This window comes from Spermophilus citellus (genome assembly GCF_964194105.1).
Source record: "Spermophilus citellus genome assembly, chromosome: 9".
Taxonomy (NCBI): domain Eukaryota; kingdom Metazoa; phylum Chordata; class Mammalia; order Rodentia; family Sciuridae; genus Spermophilus; species Spermophilus citellus.
The window spans coordinates 116,599,304-116,621,087 of NC_138191.1; the positions used below are offsets into that span (position 1 = coordinate 116,599,304).

The window sequence follows — 21,784 nt, forward strand, 5'->3', positions numbered from 1 at the left end:
GCCTGGCTATCACTTGTTTATTCTGCTGTATTTATCATACTTTTAAAATTTTCTTGCATTTTATAATGCTTTGACATCTTGGGGTTTTACTAATCCTGGAGAGACTGCACCTCCCAGGGTTAATGCTGAGACAGTCAACAGTTGTGTGCACTTTCAGTAAGTAAACCAACCAATCCAAAGCCCTAGCCTAAACCAACTCCTTTATCTAATGCTGACACACGGAGCCAAAATTCCCCCTGCCCCAAAATCCCCCCAGGGCCAGGTATTGGACGGTGTAGGGACCGTCTTTAAATTCTCAGAGTCACTGAAATCATTCAGACTGTCCCGTCCCACCGGCTCAGCTGCTCGCAGGGCCTCGCCCATTCCTTCCTGCAGAAGGCTCGCGCCCACGCTTTCCTCCCGCTCCTGCAGCTTCCTGCCCGACCCCGGTGCTTCCCCAAGTGTCCCCCAGGGGTGAAGCCAGCCTTCTCCGTGGGGATCTGCACGTAATACAGCTCCTTCTTCCCAAGGCAGTTGTCTCTGTGTCTGTCACCTCCCCACAGCTGGTTAAAATGGAAACCAGGTACCCTGAGGGCGAGTGTGCCGGGACTAGTTCATTCCTAATCTTCCTGACAGGCAAAGTGTCTGGGCCACTCCGTTCTCATACGTATTCCAGACTTTTCCAGAACATTCTTTTAGCTTCATTCTCCAAATTAACTTTAGAAATCACTTTTCTAAGTTCTAAGATAAGGCATTTTGGTATTTGGGGTTGAAATGTGTAAATTTTATATTAATTTGAGGGAGATAGGTGGGATTTCAACCTTGAGTATTTCTAGTTAAGACAAAGTGTATCTAGTACTTTTAAGTCTTTTTCATTCTTCCTCCCTATACCGTTTTCCCAAAGGTTCTGCATACTTGTGGTAAGTTTATTCCTACCTATTTTATGCTTTTCCTGATATTATGAATGGGATCTCTCCTTGTTACATTTTCTTTTCTTTTTTCTTTTCTTTTTTTTTTTTTAGTTGAAGATGGACACAAGACTTTTATTTTATCTATTTATTTTTATGTGGTGCTGAGGATGGAACCCAGTGCCCTATACGTGTGATGTAAGCGCTCGGCTGCTGAGCCACAATCCCAGCCCCCTTGTCACATTTTCTAATTGCTATTTATTGTTTGATGGGAATGCTATTGATTTTTATATATTTATTTTGTAATTGGCTGTGTTCCTGGACTTAATATTTTTAATGGATTTCTGGGGGGACTTCTAGATAGATAATCATATGGACTTTAAATAATGATTATTTTTGCCTCCTTTCTAACATTTATATCTCTTTTCTTGTGTTTCCCTAATTACGTTAACTAGGACTTTCAAAACAATGTTAATTAAGAGTCGTGGTAGGAATCTTAGATTGTTCTACACCAAATGGAATTATTTCTAGAGTTTCATTTTGGAACATGTGCTTAAAGTTGGTTTGAGACATTTAAAGAATAATTATAAGAAAAAAGTTTTTTTGCTTGCATTTGAAAAATTTAGTTATGGATATTATATTTATCAAATGCGTTTTCATTATCTTTTAACATGTAATGTGATTTTTTTCTGCTTATTAATAAGATAAATTATATGAATTTTCTAATACAGATTTTTAAAAATTTTTTTTTGTAGTTGTAGATAAACAGAATTCCCCTTTATTTTATTTGTTTATTTTTATGTGGTTCTGAGGATCCAACCCAGTGCCTCACGCATGCTAGGCAAGCATTCTGCAACTGAGCTACAGCCCCAGCCCCTCTAATACAGATCTTTTTATTACTATAATAAAAGGACTCAGTCAGGGTATATTTTCTTCTAAATCATTGTCATAGTTTATTTCCTAGAATAAATTATATTAATAGATTTATTAATGTTGAACTATCCTAACATTCCTATAATCAACACCACTGGACCATGATATATTTCTCTTCTAATGCATTGGTAGGTTCTTCTTGCTGATATTTTAAAAACTGAGGGGCTGGGGATGTGGCTCATGGGGCTGGGGATGTGGCTAAAGCGGTAGTGTACTCGCCTAGCATGCATGCGGTCTGGGTTCGATCCTCAGCACCACATACAAAAACAAAAGATGTTGTATCTGCCGAAAACTAAAAAATAAATATTAAAATTCTCTCTCTCTAAAAAAAAAACAACTGATTAATGATGATGATGGTGGTAGTGGTAGTGATGGTACTGGGAATTGAGCCCATGGGATCCTCTACCACTGAGCTACACCTCCAGAACTTTTTATTTTTTATTTTGACACAGAGTGTCATGAAGTTGTTGAAGCTGGTCTAAACTTGTGATCCTCCTGCCTCAGCCTACTGAGTAGCTATAATTACAGGTGTGTGCCACAATACCAAGCCTTCCTGATATTTTAAAAAGGGTCTGAACCCAGTCTATAAACGCAGTTGCACAAGAAATATCACATTTCTCATTCTGCCACAGTTTTATTTAGGAGTTTTGCACTGGTATGAGTAATGGAGGTTGACCTTTTCTTTTGCTTTTCTGCACTATCCTAGTCAAGTTTGGGGGTCAGAGTCTTTCTAAAGAACCCTAGATCTAAAAAAAAAAAAAAAAAAAAAAGAACCCTAGATCTATTTCCATCTTTCTCTATGCTCTAGGACAGTTTTCCTTGTTAATTGATATGACTGCCAATACATAGAATGAATTATTCCCATTTTATATATGAGGAAACTAAGGTTCATACCTAAGCCCGACATGAAGGTTTCTGGAAGGTGAACTTTGTGGCTGAGAGGCAGGGCAGCATGGTGGTTGTCTTGGTCTGTTTGTATTGCTATAACAAAATACCTGAGACCCCAGATGACTTATAAACAACAGAGATTATTATTGTTATTATTATTTTTTACATTTCTGTAGGCTAGAAAGTCCAAGATCATGGTACCAATAAGTTTGGTGTCTGGTGAGGGCATGCTCCTTTGGTGGGGTCTTCTTGCAGCAGCATTCTCCTGTGACAAAGGGCAGGAAGGACAGAAAGAGGTTGCTAGTTCTCTGGAGCCATTTAATAATAACTTCCCCAAAGCCCTCACCTCTTCATACCGTCTCTCTGAGGTTTAAATACCCAGATATGGTTCTTGGAGGGACACATACTTCAAATAGTACCAGTGGTTAAGAGTTTGATTCTAGCGGGCTGAGGTTTTAGCTCCGTGGGAGAGCGCTTGCCTGGCATGTGTAAGGCACTGGGTTCGATCGTCAACACCATATAGAAATAAATACACACCAGGGCCCTGCATGGTCAGTCTTGGCATGGGATTGTACTGGAAGACTCTTCAACAACAACAACAACAACAATGAAGTAAGTCACAGTTTTACTGGCACATTTTAAATAATGTTGAAGGAATTTGTGACGATTAACTTCATGTGTCAACTTGACTGGGTTATGTGGGACCCAGGTAGCTCATATAGCATTATTTCTGGGTATGTTTGTGAGAATGTTTCTGCAAGAAATTGGAGGTTGTATCAACAGACTAAGTAAGGAAGATCTGGCCATGTTACCCACTGTGGTGGATATCATTCAATGGGTAGAAGGTCAGGATAGATAAGCAGACAGGCAAATTCAGTCTCTGCTGGAACTGGGATATCTATTTCTCCTGCCCTTGGACATCAGAAACTCCAGTGCTCCAACTTTTGGACTCTGGGATTTGTCCTGCAGCCTCTCAAGTTCATGGGTCTTTGGCCTTGAACTTGGACTGAGCTGTGTTGCAAGCTTCCCTGGTTCTCTAGCCTGAAGATGGCATATCATGGGACTTCTCAGACTCCATAATCATATGAACCAACTCATTTAATATCTGTCTATCCATCTATCTGTATCTCAATCTCCTTATAGGTTCTGTTTTTCTTGAGAGCCTAACTAATAGGGTTCAATACAGGATGCTCATTTCTAATATTGAGAAACTGATGTGACTCCAGTTTTTAAAAACCAGCCTGTACCTCAGAGCAGGGCCTGTCCAAAGTGGGGGTAGGTGGTGGGTGGTGGTGGTGGTGGGGTGTGTGTGTGTGTGACCCTTGTCCTTGGAAAACCCATTACTAGGCACATAAGCTACCCTGCTGAGTCATTTGTCCACACCAGATGTCCTTGACTCAACAAATGCAAGTTTCTGAAAAGACCAAAAGAATGCCTGAGGCCTAATTTCAGACCAATCAGAGTGAGACAGGGAAGATACCTGAAATGCCAAGCAGGGTCCAAGTAGTTTGGTGATTGATAACATGATTAGGCAACCCTGCAACTTTAGCATATATACTCTTGCAACCCCTTGCAACCCCTCGAGGCCTAAACCAATCAGTTCAAACGCATCCACCACTTGTACTAACCCTTACCCGACTTGTTCCCGCCAACTAATGTGCTAATCAATGTTAAGAGTTGTTGTTTGACTTTCCCCGCGGTGTGAAATTATTTCTGTGTGATGTTGTGACACATAGAGTATCCCCCCAAAACCTATAAATCCCCACTGAACTAAGGGTCAGGACTCACTCCCTGGGACCGCTGCGACGGAAAGGGTTGTGAGTCCAGGCTCGAGCTTGCAATAAAGACTTTTGTGTGATTCCATCGGATTCGGCTCCTGGAGGTCTATTGGGGTCCCACGAATCTGGCATTACAATAGCACCTCTTTTTCTTTTCTTTTGGCACTGAGAATTGATCCCAGGAGTGCGCTACCACTGAGCTATATTCTCCAGTCCTTTGTATGTTTTATTTTGAGACTGGGCCTCACTAAATTGCTGAGATGGCCTTGAATTTAAGGTCCTCCTGACTCAGCCTCCTGGGTTGCTGGAATTACAGGTATGTGCCGCAACGGCCCAGGCCCAGCTCCTTGTCTCTTTTTTCCTTTCACTCTGCTTCCTTCACACCTCTCAGCGGCACTGAAGACCTAACCCTGCACTCTTAGCTCCCACCTCAGCTGGGTGACCATCTATCTCTGCACCCCCTTCCCTTCCTTCTCAGAGAGCTCACTATGACCCTCCCTGGATAGTTTGTCTTTTTAAAATTTATTTTGGTTGTCGATGGACCTTTCTTTTATTAATTTATTTGTGCTGCTGAGACTTGAACCCTGGGCCTCACATATGCTAGGCAGACGCTGTACCACTCAGCCCCACCCGAGCCTAGAGAGTTTGTCTTGAGTCCTGATTTTTCTCCCACAAGAACTAGCTACTCCTCCAATTGGTCAAAACTGTTCTTCAATGCCCTTGAGGATGATTTTTGTCTGCAGAGAAGACTATTAAGAAGGTTTATTTTGGTTTTAAAAGTGGAATCAGTTTATTAAAATTACACATTCCAAAAACCTTGGTCCTTCCTTAGGCTTTTATGTTCAGCTTACAAATCGTATTATTCTATTGATAAGCCTAATAAATGTTAACAATCATTTTTAAGAAGATCTTGAATAATGCTTGGCCCCACTTACAAATTCAGTGAATGAAACACCTTCGCCATTGTAAAACTGCAATGATAAATTTAAACATAATTGATTTCTTTCTTAAGTATTTAAATGTTCTCACTTAACAAAACCCTCCGTAGAACAAAATTGTTCTTATCAATCCAGAAAATTAAACTAAAAAATATAGTGAGCCTAAAACTCAGATGTTCTAATTTGTGCATTACTTCAGTAAGATTTCATCTTGAAATCATGAGTCTTATTCAATCCGCGTTGCACATTTCAATTAAAGTTACAAAGTTGTCATTCAAAAGGGCCACATATTCTCAATCATTACAAAAGCATAAAATGCCAGATATGAGTATATTTCTTCTTATCACAAAATTATTAATACTATGGCTTAGATCATCTTAGGCTTTTCTATACTTAATTTTAAATAATAATAGTTAATACTGAAATAGCATTTTCTATGTGCCAGATTCTGGTCTAAGTGCTTTTCGTGGGTAATATATTAGCCTATTGAATTCTCACCATTCTTGTCCACAAATCTCAAGTGGGCCTGAAGGCTGCCTGGCTAGGACACTACATGCCACACACAGGCTTCACTGCCCCACAGGCTTTTAAGGGTCCATTTCTCAGATTCTGTTCTCTTTCTAGCCCAACTTCCCAGCACCTCCTCCCAACTCAGTCTTAGCCAGTGACCTGCCTCTCACCATCAACTGTCAGCAAACAAACACACCCTGAGTGTTCCCAGCTTATAAAATGAAGAGCCAGGTGTGGTGGTGCACGCCTATGATCCCAGCAACTCGGGAGGCTGAGGTTGGAGGATCTTAATCAAGTTTGAGGCCAGCCTTAGCAAGTTAGCAAAGGCCCTAAGCAACTTAACAAGACCCTGTCTCAAAATAAAAAAATCAAAAGGACTGGGGATATAGCTCAGTGGTTAAGTGTCCTGGTGTTCAATCCCCAGTAGCTAAATAAATAAGTGAAAGGAAGAAAATAAGCATTACTGACCAGATATCCCTGCCAGCTACCACTTTATTTATTTATTTTACCCATCTCTGTAGCAAAACTCCTCTGGAAAGGTTGCTTCCTCCTCATGTCCATCCCTCGAGTCTCTTTTCTCCCAGCACTACCTGCATTGACTTCCTTCTTTTAGACATTGATGGACCTTTATTTCATTCATTTATTTTATAAGCAGTACTGAGAATTGAACCCAGGGCCTCACACATGCTAGGCAAGTGCTCTACCACTGAGCCGTGACCCCAGCCCCCCCCCCCTGGATCTTCAATCTTGATGGTTTTCTCTGCGCTGCACATTTTTCAAATTTCCTTGCTGTTCTCATCCAGTTTCATCATCCTCCATATCTTTCTTTACATGTCTGTGACTCCCAAATCTCTATTGTCAGTCCAGAATTCTCTTCTCAACTCCACACTTAAGCAATCAGCGTCTGCTCAGCCTCTTTACTTGGAGGTACAGAGACCTCTCGAACTAAACTTGTTCAAAATGGAATTCCTGATCTTCCCCCTTCAAACCCACTTCATCTGAAACTGAAGTTGATGTGCTTCCTTCTAGTTGCTCAGATAAGACCAGTCTATCCACGCCTCATATTTGGATTGGAAAACTGCATTGGTTCTATCATTAAAATGCATCCAGATGGCCATTCCTTACCACCCCCACTACTGTCGCCCTCCTCTCAACCACTGCTGCCTCTCACCTCACTTGGACTGTTGCACCAGCTTCCAATCTGGTCTCCCTGCTTTGGCCTTGCCCATTTATACTCTGTTCTCCACATAGTGTCCAGAGAGGTCCTTTAAACATGTCAATCAGTTCATGTCACTCCTCTGCTCAAAACCTTCGGCGGCTCCTCATTTTTTTTTTTTAAAGAACATTTATCTGTGGAGAAAGAAGAAAGTGGGAAAGGACTGACAGAAGCCACACTTCTTTTTTTTTAATATTATGTGGTGTTGGGGATGGAACCCAGTGCCCCACACACGCTAGATGAGCGCTTTACCATTGAGCCCCAGCTCCAGCCCCGGTGGCTCCACATTTTATTCAGAGCAAAAACCAAAGTCCAGGAGCTTGGTTGTGGCTCAGCAGTAGAGCCCTTGCCTAGCACATGCAAGGCCCTGGGTTTGATCCTCAGCACCATATGAAAATAAATAAACAAATAAAATAAAGATATTATAATATATTTATTAAAAATAAATATTAAAAATAACATATTTTGCTGATATATTTATTAAAAATAAATATTAAAAAACAACAAAGTCCAGGCCTCACCATGACCTAATCCCACTATTTATTTATTTATTTTTGGTACTGGGGATTGAACCCAGGGGTGCTTATACACAGATCCACATCCCTATCCCTTTGCTATATTTTATTCGGTGGCAGGGTCTCTCTAAGTTGCTTTAGGCCCTCGCTAAGTTGCTGAAGCTGGCTTTGAATTTGTGATCCTCCTGCCTCGACCTCCTGAGCTGCTGGGATTACATGTGTGCCCCACTGCGCCCAGCAATCGGATTCCTTTTGCTACTCCTCCCTCCCCTATGATGCTCCGGACACACTGGCCATTCGGTTTTCCAATTCTCCCAGGCAAGTGCCTGTCATAAGGCCTTGCATCAGTTGGTCCTTCTATCTGCAAAGCTCTTTCCCCAAATATCTGCTTCCCCTCACTCACCTCCTTCAAGTTCTAGTTCAACTCACCATCTCAAGGAAGCTCTCTCTGTCCACACCATGAATCTAGTGACCCGTCCCCTCAGCCCTCTCTCTCCCTCTTGTTCTACTCTACTCTTTTTTTTTCTATAACACTTATCACTTTCAGAAATTACATACAATTTGCTTGTTTATTGTGTTCACTGGTTGTCTCTTTCTGCTAGAGGACTGGATCTTTGTTTTGTTTCCTCATCTCAACTAAATGCCCTAGAAAAGTGCCTGGCATTTGGTACCCAGTAGACACTTTCTTTGTGAACAATTCCATGAGAGAAGTACATTTTATCTCTATTTTACAGATGGGGAGGCTGAGGCACAAAAATAACTAGGAAACTTATCCAAGATCATCCAGTCAATTAGTAGTAGAGCTGGAATCCATATGCTCAAGTACTGAGCAGAACTGAGAATCCATGTGCTAAACACTTTTTAAAACTGCCTCTTTGAATTGATAAAATGGAAGCTCTTGGAGGCTACTTCCTGGATTCCAGTTATAGTCACAGGCTGCTTAACGACGTTTCAATCAGCAGCTGGCTGCATATATGAGGGTGGTCCTCTAGAGCCTGGAATGGAGTAGGCTGTACCTTCTAGGTTGGTGTACGGTCACACCCCTGCTGTTAAGTGATGTGGGATTGTGCTCATTTTACAGTTCTTTTTCCTCAAAGGAGGCAGTGCACTCACTCAGGTTGGGGCTGGGTTTTGCTTTTTTTTGTCCTTAAGATATGTAAACATGCGTGTACCTTTTCCTCCACATCCTCGCCAACACTCAGGATTGCCATTCTGTATTCTTTTTTTTTTTTTTAAAGAGAGAGAGAGAGAGAGAGAGAGAGAGAGAGAGAGAGAGAGAGAATTTTTAATATTTATTTTTTAGTTCTCGGCGGACACAACATCTTTGTTGGTATGTGGTGCTGAGGATCGAACCCGGGCCGCACGCATGCCAGGCGCTACCGCTTGAGCCACATCCCCAGCCCCGCCATTCTGTATTCTTGATAATTGCCATTCTGATTGAAGTGAGATCTCAGTTTTGATTTGCATTTCTCTAATTACAGAGAGGCTGAACACTTTTTCATATATTTATTGATCAATTGTATTTCTTCTTCTGTGAAGTGTCTGTTTACTTCCTTAGCCCATTTATTGATTGGATGTGACAATTCCTTAGAAAACTTGGAATGAAGCCACCATTTGACCCAGCTATCCCACTCCTCAGTTCATATCCAAAGGACTTAAAATCAGCATACTACAGGGACACAGCCACATCAATGTTTACAGCAGTTCAATTCACAATAGCTGAACTATCGACCCAACCTAGATGACCTTCAATAGACAAATGTATGGTTACAGGACTGGTGTTGACTCTGAAACATGTGCAGCCAGAGGAATGAGAAGTTGTGTATGATGTGTCAGAATGCATTCTACTGTTATGTATAACTAATTAGAACAATTTTTTTAAAAAAGCTATGTAAACATGGTTTTCCATTTTACAATAAAGAATTTTGAACTGGATAGGCTCTTTTGTTCATCTGGTTGCACCCACAACTCTAGAGATGGAACAGAGAGGCACCATGAGGACAGTATTCTTATTTTCTTTTTTCCTTCCTTCCTTCCTTCTTTCTTTGGTTGGGGATTGAACCCAGGGATGCTTAAACACTGATTCACATCCCCAGCCCTTTTTATTTTTTATTTGACACAGAGCCTCACTAAGTTGCTGAGGCTGGTTTTGAACTCACAATTCTTCTGCCTTAGCCTCCCGAGTCACTGGGATTACAGGAGTGCACTACCAAGTCCAGCTTTCTTTTCTTTTCTCCCTTCCTTTTGTGCTAGGTATTGAACCCTGAGCCTCTTGCATTGCTAGGCAAAAATACTATACCACTGAACCATATCTCCAGACTTTTTAAAAAATTTTAACCGATTTTCATCTAAAACAGTGTGCAGACTAAGGTAGATGCTTCACAAATATTTGCTAAATGTTAAATGGATGATATTTGGGCTAGTAACCAGGTAAATTTTAGCTGTACAGTGTGGCTTTGTCTGACTTGGGGTCACAATTCATCATGCTGTTCTCCCAACTATTACACACTCGACTTGTTCCTTCCTGTTTTTGTTGTTTGAAATGGATGGAGCACCTGCAGTGGACTGTAACGATCCACAGGATTATGGTCCCTCGGTAACTGCCCCCAACTCCATGGGGTCTGGGTGAAGTTACCAGTCACTGGGCCCCAGTCTGTTCAGCCATGAAGAGGAAGCATATGATCCAGTCTAGGCCAATCCTAAGTGTGCATCCTACAGATGCCGGAATTGATTGACCTTGTTCTGAAGCTGGGTGATCGGCCAATAGATTTCATTTTTATTATTATTATTGTTACTATCATAATCAACAGGAGAGCTCATTCTTAGGTTACACCAGGGAATGGGATGTAGGCTGCTAGTGAGGCTCTCTGAGATTACCATTGGATATCTTTTGGTCATATGGAAGCTGGCCCAGTTCCTACTGATTGAACAAAATGTCAGAGATTGGGTAATTTTCATAGAACAGAAATTTATTTCCCACAGTTCTGGAGGTTAGAAGTCCAACTTCAAGGTGCTCTCAGGTTCCATGTCTGGTGAAGGCCCAGTCTCTGATTTCAAGATAGCGACTTATTGATGCATCTCCTGGAAGAAACAAATGCTATGCCGCCACATGATGAAAGGGATGAAGGGGCAAAGGGTAGGTACTTCCCTCTGATCCTTTTATGAGGATCCTAATCCCAGAATCCTCATGATTTGGTCCTCTTAATACTATTGCATTGGGTCTTAGGTTCCAACCATCCAACCATATGAATTGGAGAGGGTGAGAAATTTACATTCAAACTATAGCAGGTGTAACACAAGAATGGAGCCCACACACAAAGGTGGAGAGAGAGACTGAAACCTATGCCCTGTTTCGATGGCTTTTTTAAACCTTTCTTTGATTGTTCTTTCTATTTCTTCTTATATCAATTTCGGTGATTTCTATTTTAATTGATTGTCAGCCTCCTATAGACAACATATTTGTTGCCACATCCCCAGCCCTATTCTGTATTTTATTTAGAGATAGGGTCTCACTGAGTTGCTTAGCACCTCACTTCTGCTGAGGCTGGCTCTGAACTCCTGGCTCTGATCCTTCTGCCTCCACTTCTCAAGCCTCTAGGATGACAGGTGTGTGCTATTGTGCCTGGCCACAACGCTATCTTTGAATTCTCTTAGTTCTGTATCTTTCTTTTCATCTTTTATGTATATTTTTTCTTTTTTCTTTCTTTTTTTTTTTTTTTTTTTTGCTTATTTAGGTTTGCTAGTGATTTTGTACTTCTCATCCTTTTTTTCTTTGCTGTGCTGGGGGTTGAATCCACGGCCTCCTGTGTACCAGGAAAGTTTTTTACCACTGAGCAGCATCACCAGCCCTTAAAGAGCTGGTTTTAAAAATGTATCCTTTTAACTGCTTTTTATTTCTTTATTTTCTACTTCATTAATTTCTTATTTTATCTTTATTAATTTTATTCACTTTCTTTTATCTTAGTCTTTTTCTGGGTTCTTAAGTTGCCCATTTACTTCATTTATTTTAGCTTTTTTTAAACAATAAAATAACTTGAAATTAGAAATTGTTTTCTAAATACTGATCACTGTACCTTATGGGTTTTGCTATAAAGCATTTCTCTTTTTTTTTAAAATTAATTTATTTTGATTCAAGATTGATTTCTTCTTTGGCCCAAGTATTTCCCCCACCCACTTTTCTGGTTAATCCTTACTTGTTCCTTAGGTTTCTCCTCAGACATTATTCATCAGTGAAATCTTTCTGACCTCCAAATATGGTTAAAGATCCTTATCCTACACTCTTGTAGAATCCATACTTTTCCTTCTAAATATGTAAATGATGATTTCTTTGTATGACGATCTGTTCACTTTCACTTCCTTGCCAGACTATAACTTCTGCATCAAAGAACCGTGTTTGCCGTTTCCTCAGCAAATAAGAAAATGCCCAGTCAGGTGCGGTGGTGCACACCTGCAATCCCAGCTGCTTGGGAGGCTGAGGCAGGAGGATGGCAAATTCCCGGCCAGCCTGGGCAACTTAGTGAGACCCTGTCTCAAAATAAAAATAAAAGGGGCTGAGGATGTAGCTCAGTGGTAAAACACCCTTGGATTGAATCCCCAGTACCAAATAAAAAAAAAAAAATTGTCTGATACATAGCAGGGTATGCAATATGTGTTTATTGAATGGATGACAGAAAATGGTTATTAATGGGAATACAAATGGTTCAACTCTTTGGAAGGAAACTTGGAAAAATCTAAACAAAAGAAATATAATCACTTGATGTATTTACCCTTTGGCTCAGTAATCCCACTTGTGGATTTCTATCCTAAATAAACACTGGAAAAAAATATTAAAATGACTTATGCACAAGGTTATCCATTGTAGCATTATTTGAATTAGCAAAATACTGGAAATAATCCAAATGTCCATCATTAGGAGGTTAATAAGTAAATTGGGACATTCACACAATGGAATACTATTAAGCTATAAGAAGAAGCATGGAAGACATATTGCAATGGAATGATCCCCAGGATATATTGTTAAGTGAAAAACACAGGGTGTGGAGCTAAATATACAGCATGCGATCTTTTGTGTAACAATGGGACAAGGAAGGTTATAAATATGTATGCATATTTGTTTATATTTGCAAAAAAAAAAAAGGAGAAACACTGGAAGGATAAACAAATAAGAAAAAACAATAAAAATGATTACTTACAGGGGAAGACAGGGCAGAGAGATACTGATGGAACTGAAATTCTCTAGATACACACTTTCATGTGGTTTTGAATTTGGAATCACATAAATATTTAACACATTCACAAATAACATTAAATCAAAAGGAAAAGAGGGGAAAAAGCAATCCCTAAAAATTGAAAGCAATCTGAAATGAAGAACTTTAAGTATATATCAAATTGGTGAAATAACCACTCAGTAAAAATAATTATTTCAAGTGGCTTTACCTCACAGCATATCGACTGTATGTCCTTAAAGAAATATTTTCTAAGGACAAAAAGATCTTCAAAGAAATCTTAAAACTTCATTTAAAAGTCTTATTGCTAGTTTAAAAAAGTATTGACATTATTTTTGAAACTTATAAAAATCACAGGATAATGCAAATAAGTAATTATGCTAATGCTAGACTCTAAGATCTTCAGTGTATGAGAAAAGAGATATGAGGATAAGATCAAAGAGATTACATAAAACCCTGAAATGTTATATTTGAATTGGAAAGATCAGCAGAAACTCATAATCCTTTGGTTTCTTCTGTTCAAAAGTATTTGACAGCTCTGTCCACTGATGAAGTGCAGAATCAGTAACAATCCACTACCAATGAGCCACCCCCAGGGGTCAGACTGTATCTTCCCACTCCCAGGAACCAGGGCTTCTAGCAGGAATGGAGGATTCCAGGTCTGGGGCAGGAAATGGACAACATGAACCTGGGACATCTTGTTGGGCCAGAAAACAAGGACATCATCAAAGAGTGATCAGATCATGTCTGAAGTTCCTAGGGGCCAACAAGAAGGATTGCCCAATAGTTAAAGATGAAAGAATAATGACTGAAATGTATTGAAACAGAATGAATATATGAACACTCATTTGTTTACTCACACACACACACACACACACACACACACACAGAATCCAAATCAAACAAATATCATTAAATTCTCTCAGTGGTAACTAGGGCACAGTTCCTTGTTCTGAGAGTTAGCAATGAAAAAGAAAGAATTAGGCCTTTATCCTGTCATTCTTCTACTATTTCATCTCAACTTAAAAGCCCTCATTTACGAGGGAAAGTTCTTTATGAAAAAAAAAAACCCAACTAATAAATGTGGAAGGATTGATAGGGTTAGAAAACTACTTTTTTTACACCCCTTAATAAAATAATGGATTCAGGCAATAGTCACCCGTGGCTGAGCTGATTAATACGAAAGGCTGATTGGGAATTCCATAACCGAGCGCCACTCTGTGTGTCTCCCAAGGACACAGCCCCATCTGTGAAGCGTCTGCCTTAGTTCCGATTCCCCAAAGAAGCAGACCCTAGGGAAAGGATGTGGGTGCAAGTAGTATAGCATATTTGGGAGACAGTCTTAGGAAACCTTTAGAGGAGAAGAGAAGTAATATAGGAAAGGAAGAAAGGGGGGAAAAAGAATTAATGAGTGTCTCACACTCAGGCAATTGGGGATCAGTTTCTCCAGGGACCCCCTGAAAGATGTGCAGAGCATGTCAGGAGCCTCCCCTAGAGAGGCTGGAGGCTGGGGCTCCACCCACACATTCCCACCCTGCCCTCCAGTAGAAGGCCACTCTAGTCCTGAGCTCATCCTCAGGTAGCACAGTAGAAAGGCACTGGGATGGTTTGTCTGCAGCCTCAAGGACTGGCCAAGAGGATATAGCCGGGCAGTGCCAGAGCCTAAGAAAGTACATCACCAGACCAATGAACCCTGGCTGTCTTCTAGTTACCGGAAATACAGAAGAGGGAGGAACAAGAGAAACAACACCAGGAAGAAGCAAGTCAACACATCCCAACTGTGGGACACTCTGACAAGGGACCTCTCCTATAGGGTGTTCCTTGAGTTGTCACCACTGTGGGCCACTGGGCCCCAAGCCGTAAGGAACCACAGGGAGAACCCTCAGAATTTTTTGACATGAGGTCGGAAAGCTGAGATGTTCTCTAGGACTCTTGTCCCCTGTTGTTCAGGGCTGGTCTAGAGCCTCGGCTCCCTAGGTTACCGAGTTCTGCTGGCCCATGGGTGAGTGGCCTTCCCCAGCCTGAGGCAGAGAAGCAGGGGAAAGCTGCAGGGCACATTTGAAGTGGGTATGGGGAAGGTGCCCAGGAGGTGGGCCCAGGAGGGCAGGGAGGGACCCCCATCTGTACAGTCTTGGAAGACTCTCATGTGGGTTCAAAAACGAGTTCCTGCGGCCAGGTGTAGCTTCTCCCACCCAGGCAGCCCCAGCAGAGACTTCTGGCCCTCACTAGGCACTAGAACACCTCTGGGTGGGCTGTAACAGCCTTGCGCCCCCCACAATGTGTGTGTGTGTGTGTGTGTGTGTGTGTGTGTGTGTGTGTGTGTGTGTGAATGTGTATTCTGCCAATGTGTGTGATGTGAAACCTCTTCATGGCCCTTCCTTGCTCTCAGAAGGACCCAGGATTTCTCAGAATATTTTTGCTAGGCCCAACCCATTCCTCCTCACAGACATGACTTCTGTGAACACGCAGGTCACTTCCCTGCTTAAGGTTATTTTAGCAGCCACCCATGGTTCCCGAGCTTTCCAACTCTGGGATGCTGGAATGGGGCAGGAAGATGGATTCTGTTCAGCTGCCAGGGTCAGGTCCTAGGCCTGTGGCACTGATGGGTGTGTCAAGGGACTGATGGGCTATACTGGGGCTGGGCCCCTCTGTAAGCCCAGGGAGGTGCCTAAGTCTTTGCCCTGGGCTTCATTAGGCCTCTGCCCCTGCCTGTCTCTGGCTCTCACGACTCTGGCTTGCTTTTCCCCATCTCTGTCTGCCTGGCATCTCCCTCCTCCTTCATCCCTTTCATCAGCCCTGCTGAGTACTTTCATCAGCCTCTGCTTGGGTTCATTCGCCTTTGGCTCCATTTCTGTCTCTGCCTTGGCCTCTGACCTCCATCTCCAACTCTCAATTGCTCTGTTCTTCTTCCTTCTGAATCCAATCTCTGTTACCCAGTTTTTCACTATAAAAAATATTGCTAAACAACTCTTCAAACACATATTGGGCAGATCCCTTTAACCTTGATTTTCTCAACCAACTCCTGGACACTTTGGCAGAAGTGGAATTATTGAGTTTAAAGGTGTGTACCTTTATAATTGCCAAGTTTTCCTTCCTTCCTTCCTCCCTCCCTCCCTCCCTCTTTCTTTCTTTCTTTCTTTCTTTCTTTCTTTCTTTCTTTCTTTCTTTCTTTCTTTCTTGGGAATTGAACCCAAGGACACTCTACCACTGAAATACATCCCTAGTCCTTTTTATTGTATTTACTTTGTTTAAATTTTTTTAATTGTCAATTGATCTTTTATTTAATTTATTTATTTATATGCGGTGCCGAGGATTGAACTCAGGACTCACACATGCTAGGCAAGCACTTTGCCGCTGAGCCACAACCCCAGACCCTTTTTATTTTTGAGACAGGGTCTTCCTAAATTGCACAGGCTGGCCTTGAACTTGTGATTCTCTTGCCTCAACTTACAGAGTAGCTGGGATTACAGGCATGTGCCAATGCACTTGACTAAATCTTATTGTTTTAATTTGCTTTTCCCTAATTAAAACTGGCACTGGAAATATTTTCATATTATTATTAGATGTTTATATTTCTTATATGAATTCTCTTTTTCATACCTTTTGCCCATTTTTCTATTGGGTTGGGGTATCATTGATTTATCGGTGCCTCCTTATATATGGTGGTGCTACTAAGCCAAGGTAGATTTTTATCATGATCTAGTTCTGCACAAATACAGGTCACAGAGGGTCTTCACTTCCATACTACCACCTGCTCTGTGGATTTTAAAGATCCCCCCACTCTGGTGGAGGAGGCTGATGAGTGCCCTGAGGCATATGAAAAGAGGATGCATTAATAGGGATACGTGCAGATGGGGCTCCTCTGCACAGTCTCAGGACATTGTTGGGCGTCACTCCTGCTGAGCACACCAGACAGCTGACCATGGAGGCCTTTGTCAGACAGTAAAGAGCTGAATGGATAATGTAGCTCTTCAGCCAGAGTGGCCTGTTGTGTGCACTTGAAAGGGCACAGAGGGTCTGCAGTGGTGGCGCAGCCCCAAGAAGCTCCCAGGAGTGGGATGAAGGGAGCTCAGTGAGCTCTATGCACTGAAGGCACTCCCCCGTCCTTCATCCTGCACGTCCTGTTCCCTGCTCCCAGATGCCCTTGACCTCTCCCAAGGTCATGCCTCACTCCCACTCCCTTCCTCTCTACTAGTCCAGTGACCCCATTTTCTTTCCCAGAGGCACACGGGCTGGGTCTTCTCAAGTCCTTTTCAATCTGTAGTTAAGGCATAAATTTTATCTCTCTCCAGCTTCCTTCAGGACCTTCCCTTTTGATTTTCAAGAGCATTTTCTTCTCTCAGCAAAAGCAGACTCTTGCAAATCAAAGCCTTTGGTTTTCAAAAGTATGGTTTCTGATGTGGGCTTCAGTAGACTATCTGGGAAGTTACAAAAACAATGACATCTAAACATCGGCTGCTTCTGTCTTTATTTTCTTGCTATAAAAGAACTAATTCTCCTGGAGGTAAAGTGGAACCTCTGATTGACGTGAGGAAGTGGGAAAGATGAAAGCAAGCTGTTATTATTTCAAGATCTGTTCTTGTAGCGTTCCTGTATGTCTATGGCGGGTTTGTTTTTCCCAGCCTGTTACTTGTCCCTTAACTTTGTTCTTAGAATCTCTGTCATTCAGAAGTTAACTGTTTTTATGTAGTCAAATGTATCCATCCGTCCTGTTTTTCTTCTAACACTTTTATGGGGTTCTGTTTTTTACATTGGGTTCTTTAAATCAAAGGGACTTTGTATGGGTGTTGGGTATAATATAGAGTTTTTTTTTAATGAGAGGGCTATTTATCCTGATGCCATTTATTATGAAATACTTTGCTTATGATAGATAGATAGGTGGGCTTTATCTTGTTTTATAAGATATTTTTATTTCTGATCTGATTGTTCCCCTTATTTTTACTTGTTTACATTTTGTTTTCTTGTTGGAGGAGGGGGGAATGGGAAATTATTGTTTAATAGGTCTGGAGCTTTAGTTGGGGATGATGGGGAAATTCTGGAAACAGGTGGTGATGATGTTTATGTAATCATGAATGTACTTAATACCAGTGAACTGTACACTGAAAAATGGTTAATAAGGCAAATATTATGGGATATAACATTTACTACAACCAAAATACTATATTTTTTCCCTTAGATATTCTATGCTTGTGCATTTTCTTTTAAAATATATATGTATATATTTAATTGACACTGGACCTTTATTTTATTTTATTTATATGTGGTGCTGAGAATTGAACCCCATGCCTCACACATGCTAGGCAAGCGCTCTACCGCTGAGCTATGACCCCAGCCTCGCTTGTGCATTTTCTTTGTGTTTTTTTTTTTTCTTTCAGATTAACTTTAAAATCAGCTTGTCAAATTCCATAAAAAGTCCTTTGATATTTTCAATGGAACTACATTAAATGTATAGATTACTTTGAGGATAACTGACATTTTTACAGCCCTGTGTCTTCCCACCCAGGAACATGGAGTGCTTCTCCATTTCCTCAGATCTCCTTTTATGCCCTTCTGGAAAGTGGTATAATTTTATTCATATCAGCTTATTCCTAGGTACGTGATGGTTTTAACTGCCACTGGGAATAGAATCCTGAGTACCGCACAGGGGCCATTGCTCAGGTCTGTCCCCAGCCCAGGATCCATGACTAGCTCTAAAAGATACCTGGGACAGGAAATACAAGCTGCGGGAGGCATTGCACCAAATAAATCTCACCAAGTAAATTTCATCAGAGCCTCTGCCTTCCACAATGGTAGGTGGCTATAAAGGAAGTTTGGCAGCAACAGGGAGGAGCGAGGTTGAGCTCAGCTGAAGGAGCTGGCAAGGTCAAGAGGAGGGAACTTGGGGATCAGAGGAACCTGCGTTCATCATCACAGGGATCCGGGAGAGGGGGAAACTGGGATGTTGGAGGTTGGGGCTGGTGTGCAACCCTAGTAAATGCTGCTACAATGCCCTTGTCATGCTGCAGGGCAGATTGTGGCTTTGGAATTTGTCCCTTACTGGTTACTCATCTTCCCAGAGGCCCAGTGCCCTCACCAGCAAATAGGATGCCTTCTAGTGCTTTGTCTGTCTCCCAATCTCCTAACCAGGTGCCAGCCTGCAGCACTCCTGAGGGAACCAGAGAAAGCCACCTTTTGGGGCAGACATGGATCTGTGGGCCCACAGCTTGGTGAACAGCCCTGACCTGGATCTGGGCCCCTAAGTACCCCTGGGTTGGGGACCCTCATGCATGAGCACCTGCCTTGGTGTGTACCCCTGTGACGAGCACAGGCTGGCACCTGGGCAGTGCTCAAGAAATGTGTTGACTAATGCGTGTGGGGGTTTGGAGAGATGGTAGGGTCTTTCTTTCCTTGAAAGTTTCTCATTTGTGCCCAAAAAGAAGTTCAGAAAAACCTGGAGTTTTCCAAGTGCTTTATTTCATGCATTTCTGCAGTGCCCAGATGGAGACTCCCATTCAAATGGGACAGTCTGATGACCCGGTAGGATGGTACCCCAGTAGGATGAGACCCGGAACAAACACGAAGCATCCTATCTAGGGCAGGTGAAGCCTGAGTTGATAACAAAGCCTGGAGCAACCTGGGACCGAGCCCTCGGAGGCTCTCTGAGGAGAGGAAGGAAGGCGGAGAGCTGAAAGGTGAGGGGGAGCCAGCCATGTGAAGAGCACAGAGGAGCACTCTAGGCCTGGGGCTGGGTACGCAACACTCCTGAGGCTGCAGGGAGGTTGCTTGTTGCTTTTGGAAAGTTGAACGTGGGCCATAGTGGCTGGCCATCGATGTGTCACTTCATAGAACCTTCTCCAGTTGGTCACCCGTTGGGGTTTCCTGTGAAGGTCCTCCTCTCTGTGAGCTTGGTGAAGTTCAAAGAGCTGTGACACTCCCACTGCCTTCCTGTTCTCCAGCCTAATGAGAACCCCACGTCTTTGTGGGGAGTTGACAGAGTCATCCCACCAGATAGACGAGTCTCCCTATGCCCTGGGTGGCCTCAGGCTGCCTACTCCTCACCACCTCCTTCTCCATCTGTAAAACAGAAATAAGAAGCGGCCTTGCAGAGTTGATAGAAGACTCTGTCCTTGATAATAAAGGCAAAGAGTGCCAGAAGAGGGGAGAGACCATCAAAAACCCCAGGAGTAAACGTGAAGATGCAGAAAGAAGGAAATCTGTCCAAGCACGCTCCTTGACTCCACAGTGAAAAATATTTAGATGGTCTCAATGATCCCTAAGCTCTTTACTTCTTTTTCTTGTCTTTCTGTTGGCAGAAACTTCCAATATGACATTGAACAAAATCAGCAATGGTGGGCAGCCTGGCCTTGTTCTTCTTCTCACGAGAACACCCCTCAGTCTTGCAGTGTAACAGCCATTTTTGCGTCAGTTATTCCGTGGCTGCCTATCAGGTAAAGTTTAAGGCTTTGGAAAGCCCAGGGTTCATGGCCCCCTACCCTTGTCCACCCTGGGTCTTCTGGGTTCTCCCGCACAACTTCAGATCCCACCCTTGATGACATCTTGACTTCCACATTAGAGCCTCTGTCCAGTGCTTCCTGCCCCAATTTGGCACCTGCTCTTTTCCTTGCCTGGGATCCCCTTCCTCTCCTGGACTCCTCTCCTCCTCCTCAGGCAGCTCACCTCCTTGGGGAAGCTTTCTCTCACCTCTGGAACATTCGATATAGAACTCGTTTGGTCTCAGATCCAGGCCTAGCACATAGTCACATCTTCAAGGATCTGCTGCATAAATATGGGAATGAACCTTTGACTAAAACTCAAGGTCACCACAAGGAGAAAACCCTGTTCTTCCATTGCCCTAGCCTCTAAACTACCCACACATGTTCAAAAACATTTGTCTTTTGGTTTTATACTCAGAAAACAGCTTGGCTGAAAATAAAATTCTTGAGTCACATTGTCTCTCCTTGAAGACCTTGTAGGTGTTGTTCCATTGTATTCTAATTCCGAATGCTGCCTAGGCTTGGTATGTTCCCCCTTACAAGAGATGTATTCCTTTTCTTTGAGATGCTCAAGGAATTCATAACTTTATAGACTAATAACTTTTTTATTAGGGTATATTTTGTCATATTCTAATTTTCCTGGATCTCAATTGTTTAGTCTCCCATTTTTTTTGGAATACTTTTTTGAATTATGTCAGAATATTTGTATCATGACATCATTTTAGTTTATTTCTTCAGAGACTCCTTATGTATATATAGTCTGTATTAGTCAGCTTTTCAATACTATAATGAAATACCTGAGGAAGTTTACTTTATAGATAAAGGAAGTTTATTTAGCTGACAGGGTTCCACTGGACTGTTTCACATCATGACAAGAATATGTATGCATTTCTGTGTTGGTATGGTCTCTCTCCCTCTCCTTATAAAGCTACCAGGATTCAATTATGGGGGGCTCCACCCTAATGACCTAATCTAATATAATCACTTCCCAAAGTCCCTACCTGTACACACTATATTTAGACTAAGTTTCTACTCTCTTAATATCATTAATATATAACTTTGAGGATTAAACACCTGCCTGAGTCTCTCTTTGTCATTGTCTAAGTCTGTTTTGTGTTGCCATAAGAAAATACACAAGGCTGGGTTACTTCATAAAGAAAAGAGATTTATTTAGCTCATAGTTCTAGAGATTAAAGAGCATAGCATCTGCTCAGTTCTAGTGATGGCCCCATGGCAAATGACATCTCCAAGGTGAGAGCACCTGTGAGAGTTGCAGGCAGTGGGTACAGAAGAAGGGTTCAGGGGAGGTGCCAGACTCCCTTATAACAACCTATTCCCCACAGTACAAACCCAGTCCCAGTGATTCTTTCCAAGGGTGGATCCCCATGACCTAATTACCTGCCACCAGGCCCTACCTCTTAA

General features: G+C 42.1%; 1 protein-coding gene across 1 annotated transcript in view; it reads left to right on the forward strand.

Moving 5' to 3' along the window:
- The first annotated feature begins 460 nt into the window (after window positions 1-460).
- SPOCD1 (SPOC domain containing 1) overlaps window positions 461-21,784 on the forward strand; it is a 64,907-nt gene continuing 43,583 nt past the window's right edge. Inside the window, exon 1 of the mRNA XM_081306917.1 lies at window positions 461-562. The gene's annotated coding sequence lies outside the window, so the exon portion shown is untranslated. The remainder of the gene's footprint in view (window positions 563-21,784) is intronic.